We start from the raw sequence: 25,681 nt of genomic DNA, 5'->3' as shown, positions 1-25,681 counted from the left end.
CTGTAGATATTTGCATGTTCATACAGATAGCGGTGTAGATATTTCCATGTTAATACTGATAGCGGTGTAGTTATTTCCATGTTCACACGTTTAGCGGTGTAGATATTTCCATGTTCATACAGCTGGCGGTGTAGATATTTCCATGTTCATACAGATGGTGGTGTAGATATTTACATGTTCATACAGATCGCGGTGTAGATATTTCCATGTTGGTACGGATGGAAGTGTAGATATTTCCATGTTCATACAGGTGGCGGTGTAGATATTCCCATGTTTTTACAGATAGCTGTGTAGTTGTTTCCATGTTTATAGAGATAGCAGTGTAGATATTTCCATTGATATACAGATAGCTGTGTAGAAATTTGCATGTTCATACAGATAGCGGTGTAGTTATTTCCATGTTCATAAAGATAGCGGTGTAGATATTTCCATGTTCATACACCTAGCGGTGTAGATATTTCCATGTTCATACAGATAACGGTGTAGATATTTCCATGTTCATACAGATAGCGGTGTAGATATTTCCATGTTCACACAGATAGCGATGTAGATATTTCCATGTTCATACAGTTAGCGGTGTAGACATTTCCATGTTCATGCAGATAGCGGTGTAGATATTTCCATGTTCATACAGATGCCGGTGTAGATATATCCATGTTCATACAGATGGCGGTGAAGATATTTCCATGTTCATACAGATGGCGGTGTAGATATTTCCATGTTGATACAGATGGCGGTGTAGATATTTCTATGTTCATACAGATGGCGGTGTAGATATTTCCGTGTTCATACAAATGGCGGTGTAGATATTTCCATGTTCATAGAGATGGCGGTGTAGATATTTCCATGTTTATACAGATAGCAATGTAGATATTTCCATGTTTATAGAGATAGCGGTTTAGATATTTCCATTGATATACAGATAGCTGTGTAGATATTTGCATGTTCATACAGATAACGGTGTAGATATTTCCATGTTCATACAGATACCGGTGTGGATATTTCCATGTTCATACAGATAGCGGTGTAGATATTTCCATGTTTTACAGATAGCGGTGTAGATATTTCCATGTTCATACAGATAGCGGTGTAGATATTTCCATGTTCATACAGATAGCGGTGTAGATATTTCCATGTTCATAGGGATGGCGGTGTAGATATTTACATGTTCATACAGATGGCGGTGTAGATATTTCCATGTTTTTAGAGATGGCGGTGTAGATATTTTCATGTTTACACAGATGGCGGTGTAGATATTTCCATGTTTACACAGATAGCGGTGTAGACATTTCCATGTTTACACAGATAGCGGTGTGGATATTTCCATGTTTATGCAGATAGCGGTGTAGATATTTCCATGTTTATACAGATAGCGGTGCGGATATTTCCATGTTTATACAGATAGTTAGGCAGAGATTTCCATGTTTATACAGATAGCGGTGTAGATATTTCCATCTTAATACAGATGGCGGTGTAGATATGTCTATGATCGTACAGATGGCGGTGTAGATATTTCCATGTTCATACAGATGGCGGTGTAGATATTTCGAAGTTTATACAGATAGCGCTGTTCTTATTTCCATATTTAAAGAGAAATCTGTGTGGATATTTCCATGTATATGCGGATAGCTGTGTAGATATTTCCTTGTTCATGCAGATGGCGGTGTAGATATTTCCACGTTCATCCAGATGACGGTGTAGTTATATCCGTGTTCATACAGATGTCGGTGAAGATATTTCCATGTTCATAAAGATGGCTGTGTAGATATTTCCATGTTCATACACATGGCGGTGTAGATATTTCCATGTTCATAGAGATGGCGGTGTAGATATTTCCATGTTCATACAATTGGCGGTGTAGATATTTCCATGTTCATAGAGATGGCGGTGTAGATATTTCCATGTTTATACAGATAGCAGTGTAGTTATTTCCATGTTTATAGAGATAGCAGTGAAGATATTTCCATTGATATACAGATAGCTGTGTAGATATTTGCATGTTCCTGCAGATAGCGGTGTAGATATTTCCATGTTAATACTGATAGCGGTGTAGATATTTCCATGTTCATACACATAGCGGTGTAGATATTTCCATGTTCATACAGATAACGGTGTAGATATTTCCATGTTCATACAGATAGCGGTGTAGATATTTCCATGTTCACACAGATAGCGGTGTAGATATTTCCATGTTCATACAGTTAGCGGTGTAGATATTTCCATGTTCATGTAGATAGCGGTGTAGATATTTCCATGTTCATCCAGATGCCGGTGTAGATATATCCATGTTCATACAGATGGCGGTGAAGATATTTCCATGTTCATACAGACGGCGGTGTAGATATTTCCATGTTCATACAAATGGCGGTGTAGATATTTCTATGTTCATACAGATGGCGGTGTAGATATTTCCGTGTTCATACAAATGGCGGTGTAGTTATTTCCATGTTCATAGAGATGGCGGTGTTGATATTTCCATGTTTATACAGATAGCAATGTAGATATTTCCATGTTTATAGAGATAGCGCTGTAGATATTTCCATTGATATACAGATAGCTGTGTAGGTATTTGCATGTTCATACAGATAGCGGTGTAGATATTTCCATGTTCATACAGATAGCGGTGTAGATATTTCCATGTTCATACAGATAGCGGTGTAGATATTTCCATGTTTTACAGATAGCGGTGTAGATATTTCCATGTTCATACAGATAGCAGTTTAGATATTTCCATGTTCATACAGTTAGCGGTGTAGATATTTCCATGTTCATACAGATGGCAGTGTAGATATTTACATGTTCATACAGATGGCGGTGTAGATATTTCCATGTTCGTACGGATGACAGTGTAGATATTTCCATGTTCATACAGGTGGCGGTGTAGTTATTTCCATGTTTATAGAGATAGCAGTGTAGATATTTCCATTGATATACATATAGCTGTGTAGATATTAGCATGTTCATACAGATAGCGGTGTAGATATTTCCATGTTCATACAGATAGAGGTGTAGATATTTCCATGTTCATACAGATTGCGGTGTAGATATTTCCATGTTCATACAGATAACGGTGTAGGTTTTTCCATGTTCATACAGATAGCGGTGTAGATATTTCCATGTTCATACAGTTAGCGGTGACGATATTTCCATGTTCATACAGATGGCGGTGTAGATATTTACGTGTTCATACAGATGGCATTGTAGATATTTCCATGTTCGTACAGATGGCGGTGTAGATATTTCCATGTTCAAAGAGATGACGGTGTAGATATTTCCATGTTTATGCAGATAGCGGTATAGATATTTCCATGTTTATACAGATGGTGGTGTAGATATTTCCATGTTTATAGAGATGGTGGTCTAGAAATTTCCATGTTTATAGAGATAGTGGTGTAGTTATTTCCAAGTTTATAGAGACGGCGTTGTAGATATTTCCATGTTTATACAGATAGCGGTGAAGATATTTCCATGTTTATAGAGATAGTGGTGTAGATAATTTCAATTTTATACAGATAGCAGTGTAGATAATTCCAAGTTCATACAGATAGCGTTGTAGATATTTCCACGTTTATAGAGATGGCGGTGTAGATATTTCCATGTTCATACAGATGGCGGTGTAGATATTTCCATGTTTTTAGAGATGGCGGTGTAGATATTTTCATGTTTACCCAGATGGCGGTGGAGATATTTCCATGTTTATACAGATAGCAGTGAGGATATTTCCATGTTTATACAGATAGTTGGGCAGATATTTCCATGTTTATACAGATAGCGGTGTAGATATTTCCATCTTAATACAGATGGCGGTGTAGATATGTCCATGTTCGTACAGATGGCGGTGTAGATATTTCCATGTTCATAGAGATGGCGATGTAGATATTTCCATGTTCATACAAACGGCGGTGTAGATATTTCCATGTTCATAGAGATGGCGATGTAGATATTTCCATGTTTATACAGATAGCAGTGTAGTTATTTCCATGTTAATAGAGATAGCAGTGTAGATATTTACATTGATATACAGATAGCTGTGTAGATATTTGCATGTTCATACAGATAGCGGTGTAGATATTTCCATGTTCATACTGTTAATGGTGTAGATATTTCCATGTTCATACAGATGGTGTAGATATTTCCATGTTCATAAAAATGGCGGTGTGGATATTTCTATGTTCATACAGATGGCGGTGTAGATATTTCCATGTTCATAGAGATGGCGGTGTAGCTATTTCCATGTTTATACAGATAGCAATGTAGATATTTCCATGTTTATAGAGATAGCGGTGCAGATATTTCCATTGATATGCAGATAGCTGTGTAGATATTTGCATGTTCATACAGATAACGGTGTAGATATTTCCATGTTCATACAGATAGCGGTGTAGATATTTCCATGTTCATACAGATAGCGGTGTAGATATTTCCATGTTTTACAGATAGCGGTGTAGATATTTCCATGTTCATACAGATAGCGGTGTAGATATTTCCATGTTCATACAGTTAGCGGTGTAGATATTTCCATGTTCATACAGATGGCGGTGTAGATATTTACATGTTCATACAGATGGCGGTGTAGATATTTCCATGTTCGTACGGATGGCTGTGTAGATATTTCTCTGTTCATACAGGTGGCGGTGTAGATATTTCCATGTTCATACAGATAGCAGTGTAGTTATTTCCATGTTTATAGAGATAGCAGTGTAGATATTTCCATTGATATACAGATAGCTGTGTAGATATTTACATGTTCATACAGATGGCGGTGTAGATATTTCCATGTTCGTACGGATGGCAGTGTAGATATTTCCATGTTAGTACAGGTGGCGGTGTAGATATTTCCATGTTTATACAGATAGCAGTGCAGTTATTTCAATGTTTATAGAGATTGCAATGTAGATATTTCCATTGATATACATATAGCTGTGTAGATATTTGCATGTTCATACAGATAGCGGTGTAGATATTTCCATGTTCATACAGATAGAGGTGTAGATATTTCCATGTCCATACAGATGCTGGTGTAGATATTTACATGTTTATAGAGATTGTGGTGTAGATATTTCCATGTTTATATAGAGGGCGGTTTAGATATTTCCATGTTCATACCGATGGCGGTGTATATATTTCCATGTTCATAGAGATGGCGGTGAAGATATTTCCATGTTCATACAGATGGCGGTGTAGATATTTCCATGTTCATAGAGATGGCGGTGTAGACATTGACACGTTCATACAGATGGCGGTGTAGATATTTCCATGTTCGTACAGATGGCAGTGTAGATACTTCCATGTTCATACAGGTGGCGGTGTAGATATTCCCATGTTTTTACAGATAGCTGTGTAGTTATTTCCATGTTGATAGAGATATCAGTGGGGATATTTCCATTGATATACAGATAGTTGTGTAGATATTTGCATGTTCATACACATAGCGGTGTAGATATTTCCAGGTTCATACAGATAGCGGTGTAGATATTTCCATGTTCATACACATAGCGGTGTAGATATTTCCATGTTCATACAGATAACGTTGTAGATATTTCCATGTTCATACAGATAGCGTTGTAGATATTTCCATGTTCACACAGATTGCGGTGTAGATATTTCCATGTTCATACAGTTAGCGGTGTAGATATTTCCATGTTCATCCAGATGCCGGTGTAGATATATCCATGTTCATACAGATGGCGGTGAAGATATTTCCATGTTCATACAGATGGCAGTGTAGATATTTCCATGTTCATACACATGGCGGTGTAGATATTTCTATGTTCATACAGATGGCGGTGTAGATATTTCCATGTTTATACAGATAGCAATGTAGATATTTCCATGTTTATAGAGATAGCGGTGTAAATATTTCCATTGATATGCAGATAGCTGAGTAGATATTTGCATGTTCATATAGATAGCGGTGTAGATATTTCCATGTTCATACAGATAGCGGTGTAGATATTTCCATGTTCATACAGATAGCGGTGTAGATATTTCCATGTTTTACAGATAGCGGTGTAGATATTTCCATGTTCATACAGATAGCGGTGTAGATATTTACATGTTTATAGTGATGGCGGTCTAGATATTTCCATGTTTATAGAGCTAGTGGTGTAGTTATTTCCAAGTTTATAGAGACGGCGGTGTAGATATTTCCATGTTTATGCAGAGAGCGGTTTAGGTATTTCCATGTTCATACAGATTTCGGTGTAGATATTTCCATGTTTTTAGTGATGGCGGTGTAGATATTTTCACGTTTACACAGATGGCGGTGGAGATATTTCCATGTTTACACAGATAGAGGTGCAGACATTTCCATGTTTACACAGATAGCGGTGTGGATATTTCCATGTTTATGCAGATAGCGGTGCGGATATTTCCATGTTTATACAGATAGTTAGGCAGATATTTCCATGTTTATACAGATAGTTGGGCAGATATTTCCATGTTCATACAGATAGCGGTGTAGATATTTCCATCTTAATACGGATGGCGGTGTAGATATGTCCATCTTCGTACAGATGGCGGTGTAGATATTTCCATGTTCATACAGATGGCGGTGTAGATATTTCGAAGTTTATACAGATAGCGCTGCAGTTATTTCCATATTTACAGAGAAATCTGTGTAGATATTTCCATGTATATTCAGATAGCTGTGTAGATATTTCCATGTTCATGCAGATAGCGGTGTAGATATTTCCACGTTCATCCAGATGCCGGTGTAGATATATCCGTGTTCATACAGATGGCGGTGAAGATATTTCCACGTTCATACAGATGGCGGTGTAGATATTTCCATGTTCATACACATGGCGGTGTAGATATTTCCGTGTTCATAGAGATGGCGATGTAGATATTTCCATGTTCATACAAATAGCGGTGTAGATATTTCCATGTTCATAGAGATGGCGGTGTAGGTATTTCCATGTTTATACAGATAGCAGTGTAGTTATTTCCATGATTAAAGAGATAGCAGTGTAGATATTTCCATTGATATACAGATAGCTCTGTAGATAATTGCATGTTCATACAGATAGCGGTGTAGATATTTCCATGTTAATACTGATAGCGGTGTAGTTATTTCCATGTTCACACGGTTAGCGGTGTAGATATTTCCATGTTCATACAGATGGCGGTGTAGATATTTTCATGTTCATACAGATGGTGGTGTAGATATTTACATGTTCATACAGATCGCGGTGTAGATATTTCCATGTTGGTATGGATGGAAGTGAAGATATTTCCATGTTCATACAGGTGGCGGTGTAGATATTCCCATGTTTTTACAGATAGCTGTGTAGTTATTTCCATGTTTATAGAGATAGCAGTGTAGATATTTCCATTGATATACAGATAGCTGTGTAGAAATTTGCATGTTCATACAGATAGCGGTGTAGTTATTTCCATGTTCATAAAGATAGCGGTGTAGATATTTCCATGTTCATACACCTAGCGGTGTAGATATTTCCATGTTCATACAGATAACGGTGTAGATATTTCCATGTTCATACAGATAGCGGTGTAGATATTTCCATGTTCACACAGATAGCGATGTAGATATTTCCATGTTCATACAGTTAGCGGTGTAGACATTTCCATGTTCATGCAGATAGCGGTGTAGATATTTCCATGTTCATCCAGATGCCGGTGTAGATATATCCATGTTCATACAGATGGCGGTGAAGATATTTCCATGTTCATACAGATGGCGGTGTAGATATTTCCATGTTCATACAAATGGCGGTGTAGATATTTCTATGTTCATACAGATGGCGGTGTAGATATTTCCGTGTTCATACAAATGGCGGTGTAGATATTTCCATGTTCATAGAGATGGCGGTGTATATATTTCCATGTTTATACAGATAGCAATGTAGATATTTCCATGTTTATAGAGATAGCGGTTTAGATATTTCCATTGATATACAGATAGCTGTGTAGATATTTGCATGTTCATACAGATAACGGTGTAGATATTTCCATGTTCATACAGATAGCGGTGTGGATATTTCCATGTTCATACAGATAGCGGTGTAGATATTTCCATGTTTTACAGATAGCGGTGTAGATATTTCCATGTTCATACAGATAGCGGTGTAGATATTTCCATGTTTATAGAGATGGCGGTCTAGATATTTCCATGTTTATAGAGATAGTGGTGTAGTTATTTCCTAGTTTATAGAGACAGCGTTGTAGATATTTCCATGTTTATACAGATAGCGGTGAAGGTATTTCCATGTTTATACAGATAGCGGTGTAGATATTTCCATGTTTATACAGATAGCAGTGTAGATATTTCCATGTTTATAGAGATAGTTGTGTAGATAATTTCAAATTTATACTGATAGCAGTGTAGATATTTCCAACTTCATACAGATAGCGGTGTAGATATTTCCACGTTTATAGAGAAGGTGGTGTAGATATTTCCATGTTCATACAGATGGCGGTGTAGATATTTCCATGTTTTAAGAGATGGCGGTGTAGATATTTTCATGTTTACACAGATGGCGGTGTAGATATTTCCATGTTTACACAGATAGCGGTGTAGACATTTCCATGTTTACACAGATAGCGGTGTGGATATTTCCATGTTTATGCAGATAGCGGTGTAGATATTTCCATGTTTATACAGATAGCGGTGCGGATATTTCCATGTTTATACAGATAGTTAGGCAGAGATTTCCATGTTTATACAGATAGCGGTGTAGATATTTCCATCTTAATACAGATGGTGGTGTAGATATGTCTATGATCGTACAGATGACGGTGTAGATATTTCCATGTTCATACAGATGGCGGTGTAGATATTTCGAAGATTATACAGATAGCGCTGTACTTATTTCCATATTTAAAGAGAAATCTGTGTGGATATTTCCATGTATATGCAGATAGCTGTGTAGATATTTCCTTGTTCATGCAGATGGCGGTGTAGATATTTCCACGTTCATCCAGATGACGGTGTAGATATATCCGTGTTCATACAGATGGCGGTGAAGATATTTCCATGTTCATAAAGATGGCTGTGTAGATATTTCCATGTTCATACACATGGCGGTGTAGATATTTCCATGTTCATAGAGATGGCGGTGTAGATATTTCCATGTTCATACAATTGGCGGTGTAGATATTTCCATGTTCATAGAGATGGCGGTGTAGATATTTCCATGTTTATACAGATAGCAGTGTAGTTATTTCCATGTTTATAGAGATAGCAGTGTAGATATTTCCATTGATATACAGATAGCTGTGTAGATATTTGCATGTTCCTGCAGATAGCGGTGTAGATATTTCCATGTTAATACTGATAGCGGTGTAGATATTTCCATGTTCATACACATAGCGGTGTAGATATTTCCATGTTCATACAGATAACGGTGTAGATATTTCCATGTTCATACAGATAGCGGTGTAGATATTTCCATGTTCACACAGATAGCGGTGTGGATATTTCCATGTTCATACAGTTAGCGGTGTAGATATTTCCATGTTCATGTAGATAGCGGTGTAGATATTTCCATGTTCATCCAGATGCCGGTGTAGATATATCCATGTTCATACAGATGGCGGTGAAGATATTTCCATGTTCATACAGATGGCGGTGTAGATATTTCCATGTTCATACAAATGGCGGTGTAGATATTTCTATGTTCATACAGATGGCGGTGTAGATATTTCCGTGTTCATACAAATGGCGGTGTAGTTATTTCCATGTTCATAGAGATGGCGGTGTTGATATTTCCATGTTTATACAGATAGCAATGTAGATATTTCCATGTTTATAGAGATAGCGCTGTAGATATTTCCATTGATATACAGATAGCTGTGTAGGTATTTGCATGTTCATACAGATAGCGGTGTAGATATTTCCATGTTCATACAGATAGCGGTGTAGATATTTCCATGTTCATACAGATAGCGGTGTAGATATTTCCATGTTTTACAGATAGCGGTGTAGATATTTCCATGTTCATACAGATAGCAGTTTAGATATTTCCATGTTCATACAGTTAGCGGTGTAGATATTTCCATGTTCATACAGATGGCAGTGTAGATATTTACATGTTCATACAGATGGCGGTGTAGATATTTCCATGTTCGTACGGATGACAGTGTAGATATTTCCATGTTCATACAGGTGGCGGTGTAGTTATTTCCATGTTTATAGAGATAGCAGTGTAGATATTTCCATTGATATACATATAGCTGTGTAGATATTAGCATGTTCATACAGATAGCGGTGTAGATATTTCCATGTTCATACAGTTAGCGGTGTAGATATTTCCATGTTCATACAGATGGCGGTGTAGATATTTACATGTTCATACAGATGGCGGTGTAGATATTTCCATGTTCGTACGGATGGCAGTGTAGATATTTCCATGTTCATACAGGTGGCGGTGTAGATATTTCCATGTTCATACAGATAGCAGTGTAGTTATTTCCATGTTTATAGAGATAGCAGTGTAGATATTTCCATTGATATACAGATAGCTGTGTAGATATTTACATGTTCATACAGGTGGCGGTGTAGATATTTCCATGTTCGTACGGATGGCAGTGTAGATATTTCCATGTTCGTACAGGTGGCGGTGTAGATATGTCCATGTTTATACAGATAGCAGTGCAGTTATTTCAAAGTTTATAGAGATAGCAATGTAGATATTTCCATTGATATACATATAGCTGTGTAGATATTTGCATGTTCATACAGATAGCGGTGTAGATATTTCCATGTTCATACAGATAGAGGTGTAGATATTTCCATGTTCATACAGATTGCGGTGTAGATATTTCCATGTTCATACAGATAGCGGTGTAGATATTTCCATGTTCATACAGTTAGCGGTGTAGATATTTCCATGTCCATACAGATGCTGGTGTAGATATTTACATGTTTATAGAGATGGTGGTGTAGATATTTCCATGTTTATATAGAGGGCGGTTTAGATATTTCCATGTTCATACCGATGGCGGTGTATATATTTCCATGTTCATAGAGATGGCGGTGAAGATATTTCCATGTTCATACATATCGCGGTGTAGATATTTCCATGTTCATAGAGATGGCGGTGTAGACATTCACACGTTCATACAGATGGCGGTGTAGATATTTCCATGTTCGTACAGATGGCAGTGTAGATATTTCCATGTTCATACAGGTGGCGGTGTAGATATTCCCATGTTTTTACAGATAGCTGTGTAGTTATTTCCATGTTGATAGAGATATCAGTGGGGATATTTCCATTGATATACAGATAGTTGTGTAGATATTTGCATGTTCATACACATAGCGGTGTAGATATTTCCAGGTTCATACAGATAGCGGTGTAGATATTTCCATGTTCATACACATAGCGGTGTAGATATTTCCATGTTCATACAGATAACGTTGTAGATATTTCCATGTTCATACAGATAGCGTTGTAGATATTTCCATGTTCACACAGATTGCGGTGTAGATATTTCCATGTTCATACAGTTAGCGGTGTAGATATTTCCATGTTCATCCAGATGCCGGTGTAGATATATCCATGTTCATACAGATGGCGGTGAAGATATTTCCATGTTCATACAGATGGCAGTGTAGATATTTCCATGTTCATACAAATGGCGGTGTAGATATTTCTATGTTCATACAGTTGGCGGTGTAGGTATTTCCGTGTTCATACAAATGGCGGTGTAGATATTTCCATGTTCATAGAGATGGCGGTGTAGATATTTCCATGTTTATACAGATAGCAATGTAGATATTTCCATGTTTATAGAGATAGCGGTGTAGATATTTCCATTGATATACAGATAGCTGTGTAGATATTTGCATGTTCATACAGATAGCGGTGTAGATATTTCCATGTTCATACAGATAGCGGTATAGATATTTCCATGTTCATACAGATAGCGGTGTAGATATTTCCAAGTTTTACAGATAGCGGTGTAGATATTTCCATGTTCATACAGATAGCGGTGTAGATATTTCCATGTTCATACAGATAGCGGTGTAGATATTTCCATGTTCATAGGGATGGCGGTGTAGATATTTACATGTTCATACAGATGGCGGTGTAGATATTTCCATGTTCATACGGATGGCGGTGTAGATATTTCCATGTTCATACAGATAGCAGTGTAGTTATTTCCATGTTCATAGAGATAGCAGTGTAGATATTTCCATTGATATACAGATAGCTGTGTAGATATTTACATGTTCATACAGATGGCGGTGTAGATATTTCCATGTTCATACACATGGCGGTGTAGATATTTCCATGTTCATAGAGATGGCGATGTAGATATTTCCATGTTCATACAAATAGCGGTGTAGATATTTCCATGTTCATAGAGATGGCGGCGTAGGTATTTCCATGTTTATACAGATAGCAGTGTAGTTATCTCCATGTTTATTGAAATAGCAATGTAGATATTTCCATTGATATACAGATAGCTCTGTAGATATTTGCATGTTCATACAGATAGCGGTGTAGATATTTCCATGTTAATACTGATAGCGGTGTAGTTATTTCCATGTTCACACGTTTAGCGGTGTAGATATTTCCATGTTCATACAGCTGGCGGTGTAGATATTTCCATGTTCATACAGATGGTGGTGTAGATATTTACATGTTCATACAGATCGCGGTGTAGATATTTCCATGTTGGTACGGATGGAAGTGTAGATATTTCCATGTTCATACAGGTGGCGGTGTAGATATTCCCATGTTTTTACAGATAGCTGTGTAGTTGTTTCCATGTTTATAGAGATAGCAGTGTAGATATTTCCATTGATATACAGATAGCTGTGTAGAAATTTGCATGTTCATACAGATAGCGGTGTAGTTATTTCCATGTTCATAAAGATAGCGGTGTAGATATTTCCATGTTCATACACCTAGCGGTGTAGATATTTCCATGTTCATACAGATAACGGTGTAGATATTTCCATGTTCATACAGATAGCGGTGTAGATATTTCCATGTTCACACAGATAGCGATGTAGATATTTCCATGTTCATACAGTTAGCGGTGTAGACATTTCCATGTTCATGCAGATAGCGGTGTAGATATTTCCATGTTCATACAGATGCCGGTGTAGATATATCCATGTTCATACAGATGGCGGTGAAGATATTTCCATGTTCATACACATGGCGGTGTAGATATTTCCATGTTGATACAGATGGCGGTGTAGATATTTCTATGTTCATACAGATGGCGGTGTAGATATTTCCGTGTTCATACAAATGGCGGTGTAGATATTACCATGTTCATAGAGATGGCGGTGTAGATATTTCCATGTTTATACAGATAGCAATGTAGATATTTCCATGTTTATAGAGATAGCGGTTTAGATATTTCCATTGATATACCGATAGCTGTGTAGATATTTGCATGTTCATACAGATAACGGTGTAGATATTTCCATGTTCATACAGATACCGGTGTGGATATTTCCATGTTCATACAGATAGCGGTGTAGATATTTCCATGTTTTACAGATAGCGGTGTAGATATTTCCATGTTCATACAGATAGCGGTGTAGATATTTCCATGTTCATACAGATAGCGGTGTAGATATTTCCATGTTCATAGGGATGGCGGTGTAGATATTTACATGTTCATACAGATGGCGGTGTAGATATTTCCATGTTTTTAGAGATGGCGGTGTAGATATTTTCATGTTTACACAGATGGCGGTGTAGATATTTCCATGTTTACACAGATAGCGGTGTAGACATTTCCATGTTTACACAGATAGCGGTGTGGATATTTCCATGTTTATGCAGATAGCGGTGTAGATATTTCCATGTTTATACAGATAGCGGTGCGGATATTTCCTTGTTTATACAGATAGTTAGGCAGAGATTTCCATGTTTATACAGATAGCGGTGTAGATATTTCCATCTTAATACAGATGGCGGTGTAGATATGTCTATGATCGTACAGATGGCGGTGTAGATATTTCCATGTTCATACAGATGGCGGTGTAGATATTTCGAAGTTTATACAGATAGCGCTGTTCTTATTTCCATATTTAAAGAGAAATCTGTGTGGATATTTCCATGTATATGCAGATAGCTGTGTAGATATTTCCTTGTTCATGCAGATGGCGGTGTAGATATTTCCACGTTCATCCAGATTACGGTGTAGTTATATCCGTGTTCATACAGATGTCGGTGAAGATATTTCCATGTTCATAAAGATGGCTGTGTAGATATTTCCATGTTCATACACATGGCGGTGTAGATATTTCCATGTTCATAGAGATGGCGGTGTAGATATTTCCATGTTCATACAATTGGCGGTGTAGATATTTCCATGTTCATAGAGATGGCGGTGTAGATATTTCCATGTTTATACAGATAGCAGTGTAGTTATTTCCATGTTTATAGAGATAGCAGTGAAGATATTTCCATTGATAAACAGATAGCTGTGTAGATATTTGCATGTTCCTGCAGATAGCGGTGTAGATATTTCCATGTTAATACTGATAGCGGTGTAGATATTTCCATGTTCATACACATAGCGGTGTAGATATTTCCATGTTCATACAGATAACGGTGTAGATATTTCCATGTTCATACAGATAGCGGTGTAGATATTTCCATGTTCACACAGATAGCGGTGTAGATATTTCCATGTTCATACAGTTAGCGGTGTAGATATTTCCATGTTCATGTAGATAGCGGTGTAGATATTTCCATGTTCATCCAGATGCCGGTGTAGATATATCCATGTTCATACAGATGGCGGTGAAGATATTTCCATGTTCATACAGACGGCGGTGTAGATATTTCCATGTTCATACAAATGGCGGTGTAGATATTTCTATGTTCATACAGATGGCGGTGTAGATATTTCCGTGTTCATACAAATGGCGGTGTAGTTATTTCCATGTTCATAGAGATGGCGGTGTTGATATTTCCATGTTTATACAGATAGCAATGTAGATATTTCCATGTTTATAGAGATAGCGCTGTAGATATTTCCATTGATATACAGATAGCTGTGTAGGTATTTGCATGTTCATACAGATAGCGGTGTAGATATTTCCATGTTCATACAGATAGCGGTGTAGATATTTCCATGTTCATACAGATAGCGGTGTAGATATTTCCATGTTTTACAGATAGCGGTGTAGATATTTCCATGTTCATACAGATAGCAGTTTAGATATTTCCATGTTCATACAGTTAGCGGTGTAGATATTTCCATGTTCATACAGATGGCAGTGTAGATATTTACATGTTCATACAGATGGCGGTGTAGATATTTCCATGTTCGTACGGATGACAGTGTAGATATTTCCATGTTCATACAGGTGGCGGTGTAGTTATTTCCATGTTTATAGAGATAGCAGTGTAGATATTTCCATTGATATACATATAGCTGTGTAGATATTAGCATGTTCATACAGATAGCGGTGTAGATATTTCCATGTTCATACAGATAGAGGTGTAGATATTTCCATGTTCATACAGATTGCGGTGTAGATATTTCCATGTTCATACAGATAACGGTGTAGATTTTTCCATGTTCATACAGATAGCGGTGTAGATATTTCCATGTTCATACAGTTAGCGGTGACGATATTTCCATGTTCATACAGATGGCGGTGTAGATATTTACGTGTTCATACAGATGGCATTGTAGATATTTCCATGTTCGTACAGATGGCGGTGTAGATATTTCCATGTTCAAAGAGATGACGGTGTAGATATTTCCATGTTTATGCAGATAGCGGTATAGATATTTCCATGTTTATACAGATGGTGGTGTAGATATTTCCATGTTTATAGAGATGGTGGTCTAGAAATTTCCATGTTTATAGAGATAGTGGTGTAGTTATTTCCAAGTTTATAGAGACGGCGTTGTAGATATTTCCATGTTTATACAGATAGCGGTGAAGATATTTCCATGTTTATAGAGATAGTGGTGTAGATAATTTCAATTTTATACAGATAGCAGTGTAGATAATTCCAAGTTCATACAGATAGCGTTGTAGATATTTCCACGTTTATAGAGATGGCGGTGTAGATATTTCCATGTTCATACAGATGGCGGTGTAGATATTTCCATGTTTTTAGAGATGGCGGTGTAGATATTTTCATGTTTACCCAGATGGCGGTGGAGATATTTCCATGTTTATACAGATAGCAGTGAGGATATTTCCATGTTTATACAGATAGTTGGGCAGATATTTCCATGTTTATACAGATAGCGGTGTAGATATTTCCATCTTAATACAGATGGCGGTGTAGATATGTCCATGTTCGTACAGATGGCGGTGTAGATATTTCCATGTTCATAGAGATGGCGATGTAGATATTTCCATGTTCATACAAATGGCGGTGTAGATATTTCCATGTTCATAGAGATGGCGATGTAGATATTTCCATGTTTATACAGATAGCAGTGTAGTTATTTCCATGTTAATAGAGATAGCAGTGTAGATATTTACATTGATATACAGATAGCTGTGTAGATATTTGCATGTTCATACAGATAGCGGTGTAGATATTTCCATGTTCATACTGTTAATGGTGTAGATATTTCCATGTTCATACAGATGGTGTAGATACTTCCATGTTCATAAAAATGGCGGTGTGGATATTTCTATGTTCATACAGATGGCGGTGTAGATATTTCCATGTTCATAGAGATGGCGGTGTAGCTATTTCCATGTTTATACAGATAGCAATGTAGATATTTCCATGTTTATAGAGATAGCGGTGCAGATATTTCCATTGATATGCAGATAGCTGTGTAGATATTTGCATGTTCATACAGATAACGGTGTAGATATTTCCATGTTCATACAGATAGCGGTGTAGATATTTCCATGTTCATACAGATAGCGGTGTAGATATTTCCATGTTTTACAGATAGCGGTGTAGATATTTCCATGTTCATACAGATAGCGGTGTAGATATTTCCATGTTCATACAGTTAGCGGTGTAGATATTTCCATGTTCATACAGATGGCGGTGTAGATATTTACATGTTCATACAGATGGCGGTGTAGATATTTCCATGTTCGTACGGATGGCTGTGTAGATATTTCCATGTTCATACAGGTGGCGGTGTAGATATTTCCATGTTCATACAGATAGCAGTGTAGTTATTTCCATGTTTATAGCGATAGCAGTGTAGATATTTCCATTGATATACAGATAGCTGTGTAGATATTTACATGTTCATACAGATGGCGGTGTAGATATTTCCATGTTCGTACGGATGGCAGTGTAGATATTTCCATGTTCGTACAGGTGGCGGTGTAGATATTTCCATGTTTATACAGATAGCAGTGCAGTTATTTCAATGTTTATAGAGATAGCAATGTAGATATTTCCATTGATATACATATAGCTGTGTAGATATTTGCATGTTCATACAGATAGCGGTGTAGATATTTCCATGTTCATACAGATAGAGGTGTAGATATTTCCATGTTCATACAGATTGCGGTGTAGATATTTCCATGTTCATACAGATAGCGGTGTAGATATTTCCATGTTTTACAGATAGCGGTGTAGATATTTCCATGTTCATACAGATAGCGGTGTAGATATTTCCATGTTTATAGAGATGGCGGTCTAGATATTTCCATGTTTATAGAGATAGTGGTGTAGTTATTTCCTAGTTTATAGAGACAGCGTTGTAGATATTTCCATGTTTATACAGATAGCGGTGAAGGTATTTCCATGTTTATACAGATAGCGGTGTAGATATTTCCATGTTTATACAGATAGCAGTGTAGATATTTCCATGTTTATAGAGATAGTTGTGTAGATAATTTCAATTTTATACTGATAGCAGTGTAGATATTTCCAAGTTCATACAGATAGCGGTGTAGATATTTCCACGTTTATAGAGATGGTGGTGTAGATATTTCCATGTTCATACAGATGGCGGTGTAGATATTTCCATGTTTTTAGAGATGGCGGTGTAGATATTTTCATGTTTACACAGATGGCGGTGTAGATATTTCCATGTTTACACAGATAGCGGTGTAGACATTTCCATGTTTACACAGATAGCGGTGTGGATATTTCCATGTTTATGCAGATAGCGGTGTAGATATTTCCATGTTTATACAGATAGCGGTGCGGATATTTCCATGTTTATACAGATAGTTAGGCAGAGATTTCCATGTTTATACAGATAGCGGTGTAGATATTTCCATCTTAATACAGATGGCGGTGTAGATATGTCTATGATCGTACAGATGGCGGTGTAGATATTTCCATGTTCATACAGATGGCGGTGTAGATATTTCGAAGTTTATACAGATAGCGCTGTACTTATTTCCATATTTAAAGAGAAATCTGTTTGGATATTTCCATGTAAATGCAGATAGCTGTGCAGATATTTCCTTGTTCATGCAGATGGCGGTGTAGATATTTCCACGTTCATCCAGATGACGGTGTAGATATATCCGTGTTCATACAGATGGCGGTGAAGATATTTCCATGTTCATAAAGATGGCTGTGTAGATATTTCCATGTTCATACACATGGCGGTGTAGATATTTCCATGTTCATAGAGATGGCGGTGTAGATATTTCCATGTTCATACAATTGGCGGTGTAGATATTTCCATGTTCATAGAGATGGCGGTGTAGATATTTCCATGTTTATACAGATAGCAGTGTAGTTATTTCCATGTTTATAGAGATAGCAGTGTAGATATTTCCATTGATATACATATAGCTGTGTAGATATTTGCATGTTCATACAGATAGCGGTGTAGATATTTCCATGTTCATACAGATAGAGGTGTAGATATTTCCATGTTCATACAGATTGCGGTGTAGATATTTCCATGTTCATACAGATAGCGGTGTAGATATTTCCATGTTCATACAGTTAGCGGTGTAGATATTTCCATGTCCATACAGATGCTGGTGTAGATATTTACATGTTTATAGAGATGGTGGTGTAGATATTTCCATGTTTATATAGAGGGCGGTTTAGATATTTCCATGTTCATACCGATGGCGGTGTATATATTTCCATGTTCATAGAGATGGCGGTGAAGATATTTCCATGTTCATACATATCGCGGTGTAGATATTTCCATGTTCATAGAGATGGCGGTGTAGACATTCACACGTTCATACAGATGGCGGTGTAGATATTTCCATGTTCGTACAGATGGCAGTGTAGATATTTCCATGTTCATACAGGTGGCGGTGTAGATATTCCCATGTTTTTACAGATAGCTGTGTAGTTATTTCCATGTTGATAGAGATATCAGTGGGGATATTTCCATTGATATACAGATAGTTGTGTAGATATTTGCATGTTCATACACATAGCGGTGTAGATATTTCCAGGTTCATACAGATAGCGGTGTAGATATTTCCATGTTCATACACATAGCGGTGTAGATATTTCCATGTTCATACAGATAACGTTGTAGATATTTCCATGTTCATACAGATAGCGTTGTAGATATTTCCATGTTCACACAGATTGCGGTGTAGATATTTCCATGTTCATACAGTTAGCGGTGTAGATATTTCCATGTTCATCCAGATGCCGGTGTAGATATATCCATGTTCATACAGATGGCGGTGAAGATATTTCCATGTTCATACAGATGGCAGTGTAGATATTTCCATGTTCATACAAATGGCGGTGTAGATATTTCTATGTTCATACAGTTGGCGGTGTAGGTATTTCCGTGTTCATACAAATGGCGGTGTAGATATTTCCATGTTCATAGAGATGGCGGTGTAGATATTTCCATGTTTATACAGATAGCAATGTAGATATTTCCATGTTTATAGAGATAGCGGTGTAGATATTTCCATTGATATACAGATAGCTGTGTAGATATTTGCATGTTCATACAGATAGCGGTGTAGATATTTCCATGTTCATACAGATAGCGGTATAGATATTTCCATGTTCATACAGATAGCGGTGTAGATATTTCCATGTTTTACAGATAGCGGTGTAGATATTTCCATGTTCATACAGATAGCGGTGTAGATATTTCCATGTTCATACAGATAGCGGTGTAGATATTTCCATGTTCATAGGGATGGCGGTGTAGATATTTACATGTTCATACAGATGGCGGTGTAGATATTTCCATGTTCATACGGATGGCGGTGTAGATATTTCCATGTTCATACAGATAGCAGTGTAGTTATTTCCATGTTTATAGAGATAGCAGTGTAGATATTTCCATTGATATACAGATAGCTGTGTAGATATTTACATGTTCATACAGATGGCGGTGTAGATATTTCCATGTTCATACACATGGCGGTGTAGATATTTCCATGTTCATAGAGATGGCGATGTAGATATTTCCATGTTCATACAAATAGCGGTGTAGATATTTCCATGTTCATAGAGATGGCGGCGTAGGTATTTCCATGTTTATACAGATAGCAGTGTAGTTATTTCCATGTTTATTGAAATAGCAATGTAGATATTTCCATTGATATACACATAGCTCTGTAGATATTTGCATGTTCATACAGATAGCGGTGTAGATATTTCCATGTTAATACTGATAGCGGTGTAGTTATTTCCATGTTCACACGTTTAGCGGTGTAGATATTTCCATGTTCATACAGCTGGCGGTGTAGATATTTCCATGTTCATACAGATGGTGGTGTAGATATTTACATGTTCATACAGATCGCGGTGTAGATATTTCCATGTTGGTACGGATGGAAGTGTAGATATTTCCATGTTCATACAGGTGGCGGTGTAGATATTCCCATGTTTTTACAGATAGCTGTGTAGTTGTTTCCATGTTTATAGAGATAGCAGTGTAGATATTTCCATTGATATACAGATAGCTGTGTAGAAATTTGCATGTTCATACAGATAGCGGTGTAGTTATTTCCATGTTCATAAAGATAGCGGTGTAGATATTTCCATGTTCATACACCTAGCGGTGTAGATATTTCCATGTTCATACAGATAACGGTGTAGATATTTCCATGTTCATACAGATAGCGGTGTAGATATTTCCATGTTCACACAGATAGCGATGTAGATATTTCCATGTTCATACAGTTAGCGGTGTAGACATTTCCATGTTCATGCAGATAGCGGTGTAGATATTTCCATGTTCATACAGATGCCGGTGTAGATATATCCATGTTCATACAGATGGCGGTGAAGATATTTCCATGTTCATACAGATGGCGGTGTAGATATTTCCATGTTGATACAGATGGCGGTGTAGATATTTCTATGTTCATACAGATGGCGGTGTAGATATTTCCGTGTTCATACAAATGGCGGTGTAGATATTTCCATGTTCATAGAGATGGCGGTGTAGATATTTCCATGTTTATACAGATAGCAATGTAGATATTTCCATGTTTATAGAGATAGCGGTTTAGATATTTCCATTGATATACAGATAGCTGTGTAGATATTTGCATGTTCATACAGATAACGGTGTAGATATTTCCATGTTCATACAGATACCGGTGTGGATATTTCCATGTTCATACAGATAGCGGTGTAGATATTTCCATGTTTTACAGATAGCGGTGTAGATATTTCCATGTTCATACAGATAGCGGTGTAGATATTTCCATGTTCATACAGATAGCGGTGTAGATATTTCCATGTTCATAGGGATGGCGGTGTAGATATTTACATGTTCATACAGATGGCGGTGTAGATATTTCCATGTTTTTAGAGATGGCGGTGTAGATATTTTCATGTTTACACAGATGGCGGTGTAGATATTTCCATGTTTACACAGATAGCGGTGTAGACATTTCCATGTTTACACAGATAGCGGTGTGGATATTTCCATGTTTATGCAGATAGCGGTGTAGATATTTCCATGTTTATACAGATAGCGGTGCGGATATTTCCATGTTTATACAGATAGTTAGGCAGAGATTTCCATGTTTATACAGATAGCGGTGTAGATATTTCCATCTTAATACAGATGGCGGTGTAGATATGTCTATGATCGTACAGATGGCGGTGTAGATATTTCCATGTTCATACAGATGGCGGTGTAGATATTTCGAAGTTTATACAGATAGCGCTGTTCTTATTTCCATATTTAAAGAGAAATCTGTGTGGATATTTCCATGTATATGCGGATAGCTGTGTAGATATTTCCTTGTTCATGCAGATGGCGGTGTAGATATTTCCACGTTCATCCAGATGACGGTGTAGTTATATCCGTGTTCATACAGATGTCGGTGAAGATATTTCCATGTTCATAAAGATGGCTGTGTAGATATTTCCATGTTCATACACATGGCGGTGTAGATATTTCCATGTTCATAGAGATGGCGGTGTAGATATTTCCATGTTCATACAATTGGCGGTGTAGATATTTCCATGTTCATAGAGATGGCGGTGTAGATATTTCCATGTTTATACAGATAGCAGTGTAGTTATTTCCATGTTTATAGAGATAGCAGTGAAGATATTTCCATTGATATACAGATAGCTGTGTAGATATTTGCATGTTCCTGCAGATAGCGGTGTAGATATTTCCATGTTAATACTGATAGCGGTGTAGATATTTCCATGTTCATACACATAGCGGTGTAGATATTTCCATGTTCATACAGATAACGGTGTAGATATTTCCATGTTCATACAGATAGCGGTGTAGATATTTCCATGTTCACACAGATAGCGGTGTAGATATTTCCATGTTCATACAGTTAGCGGTGTAGATATTTCCATGTTCATGTAGATAGCGGTGTAGATATTTCCATGTTCATCCAGATGCCGGTGTAGATATATCCATGTTCATACAGATGGCGGTGAAGATATTTCCATGTTCATACAGACGGCGGTGTAGATATTTCCATGTTCATACAAATGGCGGTGTAGATATTTCTATGTTCATACAGATGGCGGTGTAGATATTTCCGTGTTCATACAAATGGCGGTGTAGTTATTTCCATGTTCATAGAGATGGCGGTGTTGATATTTCCATGTTTATACAGATAGCAATGTAGATATTTCCATGTTTATAGAGATAGCGCTGTAGATATTTCCATTGATATACAGATAGCTGTGTAGGTATTTGCATGTTCATACAGATAGCGGTGTAGATATTTCCATGTTCATACAGATAGCGGTGTAGATATTTCCATGTTCATACAGATAGCGGTGTAGATATTTCCATGTTTTACAGATAGCGGTGTAGATATTTCCATGTTCATACAGATAGCAGTTTAGATATTTCCATGTTCATACAGTTAGCGGTGTAGATATTTCCATGTTCATACAGATGGCAGTGTAGATATTTACATGTTCATACAGATGGCGGTGTAGATATTTCCATGTTCGTACGGATGACAGTGTAGATATTTCCATGTTCATACAGGTGGCGGTGTAGTTATTTCCATGTTTATAGAGATAGCAGTGTAGATATTTCCATTGATATACATATAGCTGTGTAGATATTAGCATGTTCATACAGATAGCGGTGTAGATATTTCCATGTTCATACAGATAGAGGTGTAGATATTTCCATGTTCATACAGATTGCGGTGTAGATATTTCCATGTTCATACAGATAACGGTGTAGGTTTTTCCATGTTCATACAGATAGCGGTGTAGATATTTCCATGTTCATACAGTTAGCGGTGACGATATTTCCATGTTCATACAGATGGCGGTGTAGATATTTACGTGTTCATACAGATGGCATTGTAGATATTTCCATGTTCGTACAGATGGCGGTGTAGATATTTCCATGTTCATAGAGATGACGGTGTAGATATTTCCATGTTTATGCAGATAGCGGTATAGATATTTCCATGTTTATACAGATGGTGGTGTAGATATTTCCATGTTTATAGAGGTGGTGGTCTAGAAATTTCCATGTTTATAGAGATAGTGGTGTAGTTATTTCCAAGTTTATAGAGACGGCGTTGTAGATATTTCCATGTTTATACAGATAGCGGTGAAGATATTTCCATGTTTATAGAGATAGTGGTGTAGATAATTTCAATTTTATACAGATAGCAGTGTAGATAATTCCAAGTTCATACAGATAGCGTTGTAGATATTTCCACGTTTATAGAGATGGCGGTGTAGATATTTCCATGTTCATACAGATGGCGGTGTAGATATTTCCATGTTTTTAGAGATGGCGGTGTAGATATTTTCATGTTTACCCAGATGGCGGTGGAGATATTTCCATGTTTATACAGATAGCAGTGAGGATATTTCCATGTTTATACAGATAGTTGGGCAGATATTTCCATGTTTATACAGATAGCGGTGTAGATATTTCCATCTTAATACAGATGGCGGTGTAGATATGTCCATGTTCGTACAGATGGCGGTGTAGATATTTCCATGTTCATAGAGATGGCGATGTAGATATTTCCATGTTCATACAAACGGCGGTGTAGATATTTCCATGTTCATAGAGATGGCGATGTAGATATTTCCATGTTTATACAGATAGCAGTGTAGTTATTTCCATGTTAATAGAGATAGCAGTGTAGATATTTACATTGATATACAGATAGCTGTGTAGATATTTGCATGTTCATACAGATAGCGGTGTAGATATTTCCATGTTCATACTGTTAATGGTGTAGATATTTCCATGTTCATACAGATGGTGTAGATATTTCCATGTTCATAAAAATGGCGGTGTGGATATTTCTATGTTCATACAGATGGCGGTGTAGATATTTCCATGTTCATAGAGATGGCGGTGTAGCTATTTCCATGTTTATACAGATAGCAATGTAGATATTTCCATGTTTATAGAGATAGCGGTGCAGATATTTCCATTGATATGCAGATAGCTGTGTAGATATTTGCATGTTCATACAGATAACGGTGTAGATATTTCCATGTTCATACAGATAGCGGTGTAGATATTTCCATGTTCATACAGATAGCGGTGTAGATATTTCCATGTTTTACAGATAGCGGTGTAGATATTTCCATGTTCATACAGATAGCGGTGTAGATATTTCCATGTTCATACAGTTAGCGGTGTAGATATTTCCATGTTCATACAGATGGCGGTGTAGATATTTACATGTTCATACAGATGGCGGTGTAGATATTTCCATGTTCGTAGGGATGGCTGTGTAGATATTTCTCTGTTCATACAGGTGGCGGTGTAGATATTTCCATGTTCATACAGATAGCAGTGTAGTTATTTCCATGTTTATAGAGATAGCAGTGTAGATATTTCCATTGATATACAGATAGCTGTGTAGATATTTACATGTTCATACAGATGGCGGTGTAGATATTTCCATGTTCGTACGGATGGCAGTGTAGATATTTCCATGTTAGTACAGGTGGCGGTGTAGATATTTCCATGTTTATACAGATAGCAGTGCAGTTATTTCAATGTTTATAGAGATTGCAATGTAGATATTTCCATTGATATACATATAGCTGTGTAGATATTTGCATGTTCATACAGATAGCGGTGTAGATATTTCCATGTTCATACAGATAGAGTTGTAGATATTTCCATGTCCATACAGATGCTGGTGTAGATATTTACATGTTTATAGAGATTGTGGTGTAGATATTTCCATGTTTATATAGAGGGCGGTTTAGATATTTCCATGTTCATACCGATGGCGGTGTATATATTTCCATGTTCATAGAGATGGCGGTGAAGATATTTCCATGTTCATACAGATGGCGGTGTAGATATTTCCATGTTCATAGAGATGGCGGTGTAGACA

This window comes from Gorilla gorilla, chromosome 19 (genome assembly GCF_029281585.2).
Source record: "Gorilla gorilla gorilla isolate KB3781 chromosome 19, NHGRI_mGorGor1-v2.1_pri, whole genome shotgun sequence".
NCBI lineage: Eukaryota > Metazoa > Chordata > Mammalia > Primates > Hominidae > Gorilla > Gorilla gorilla.
The sequence above is the reverse complement of the archived record's forward strand: the minus strand, read 5'-3'. Positions refer to the sequence as shown.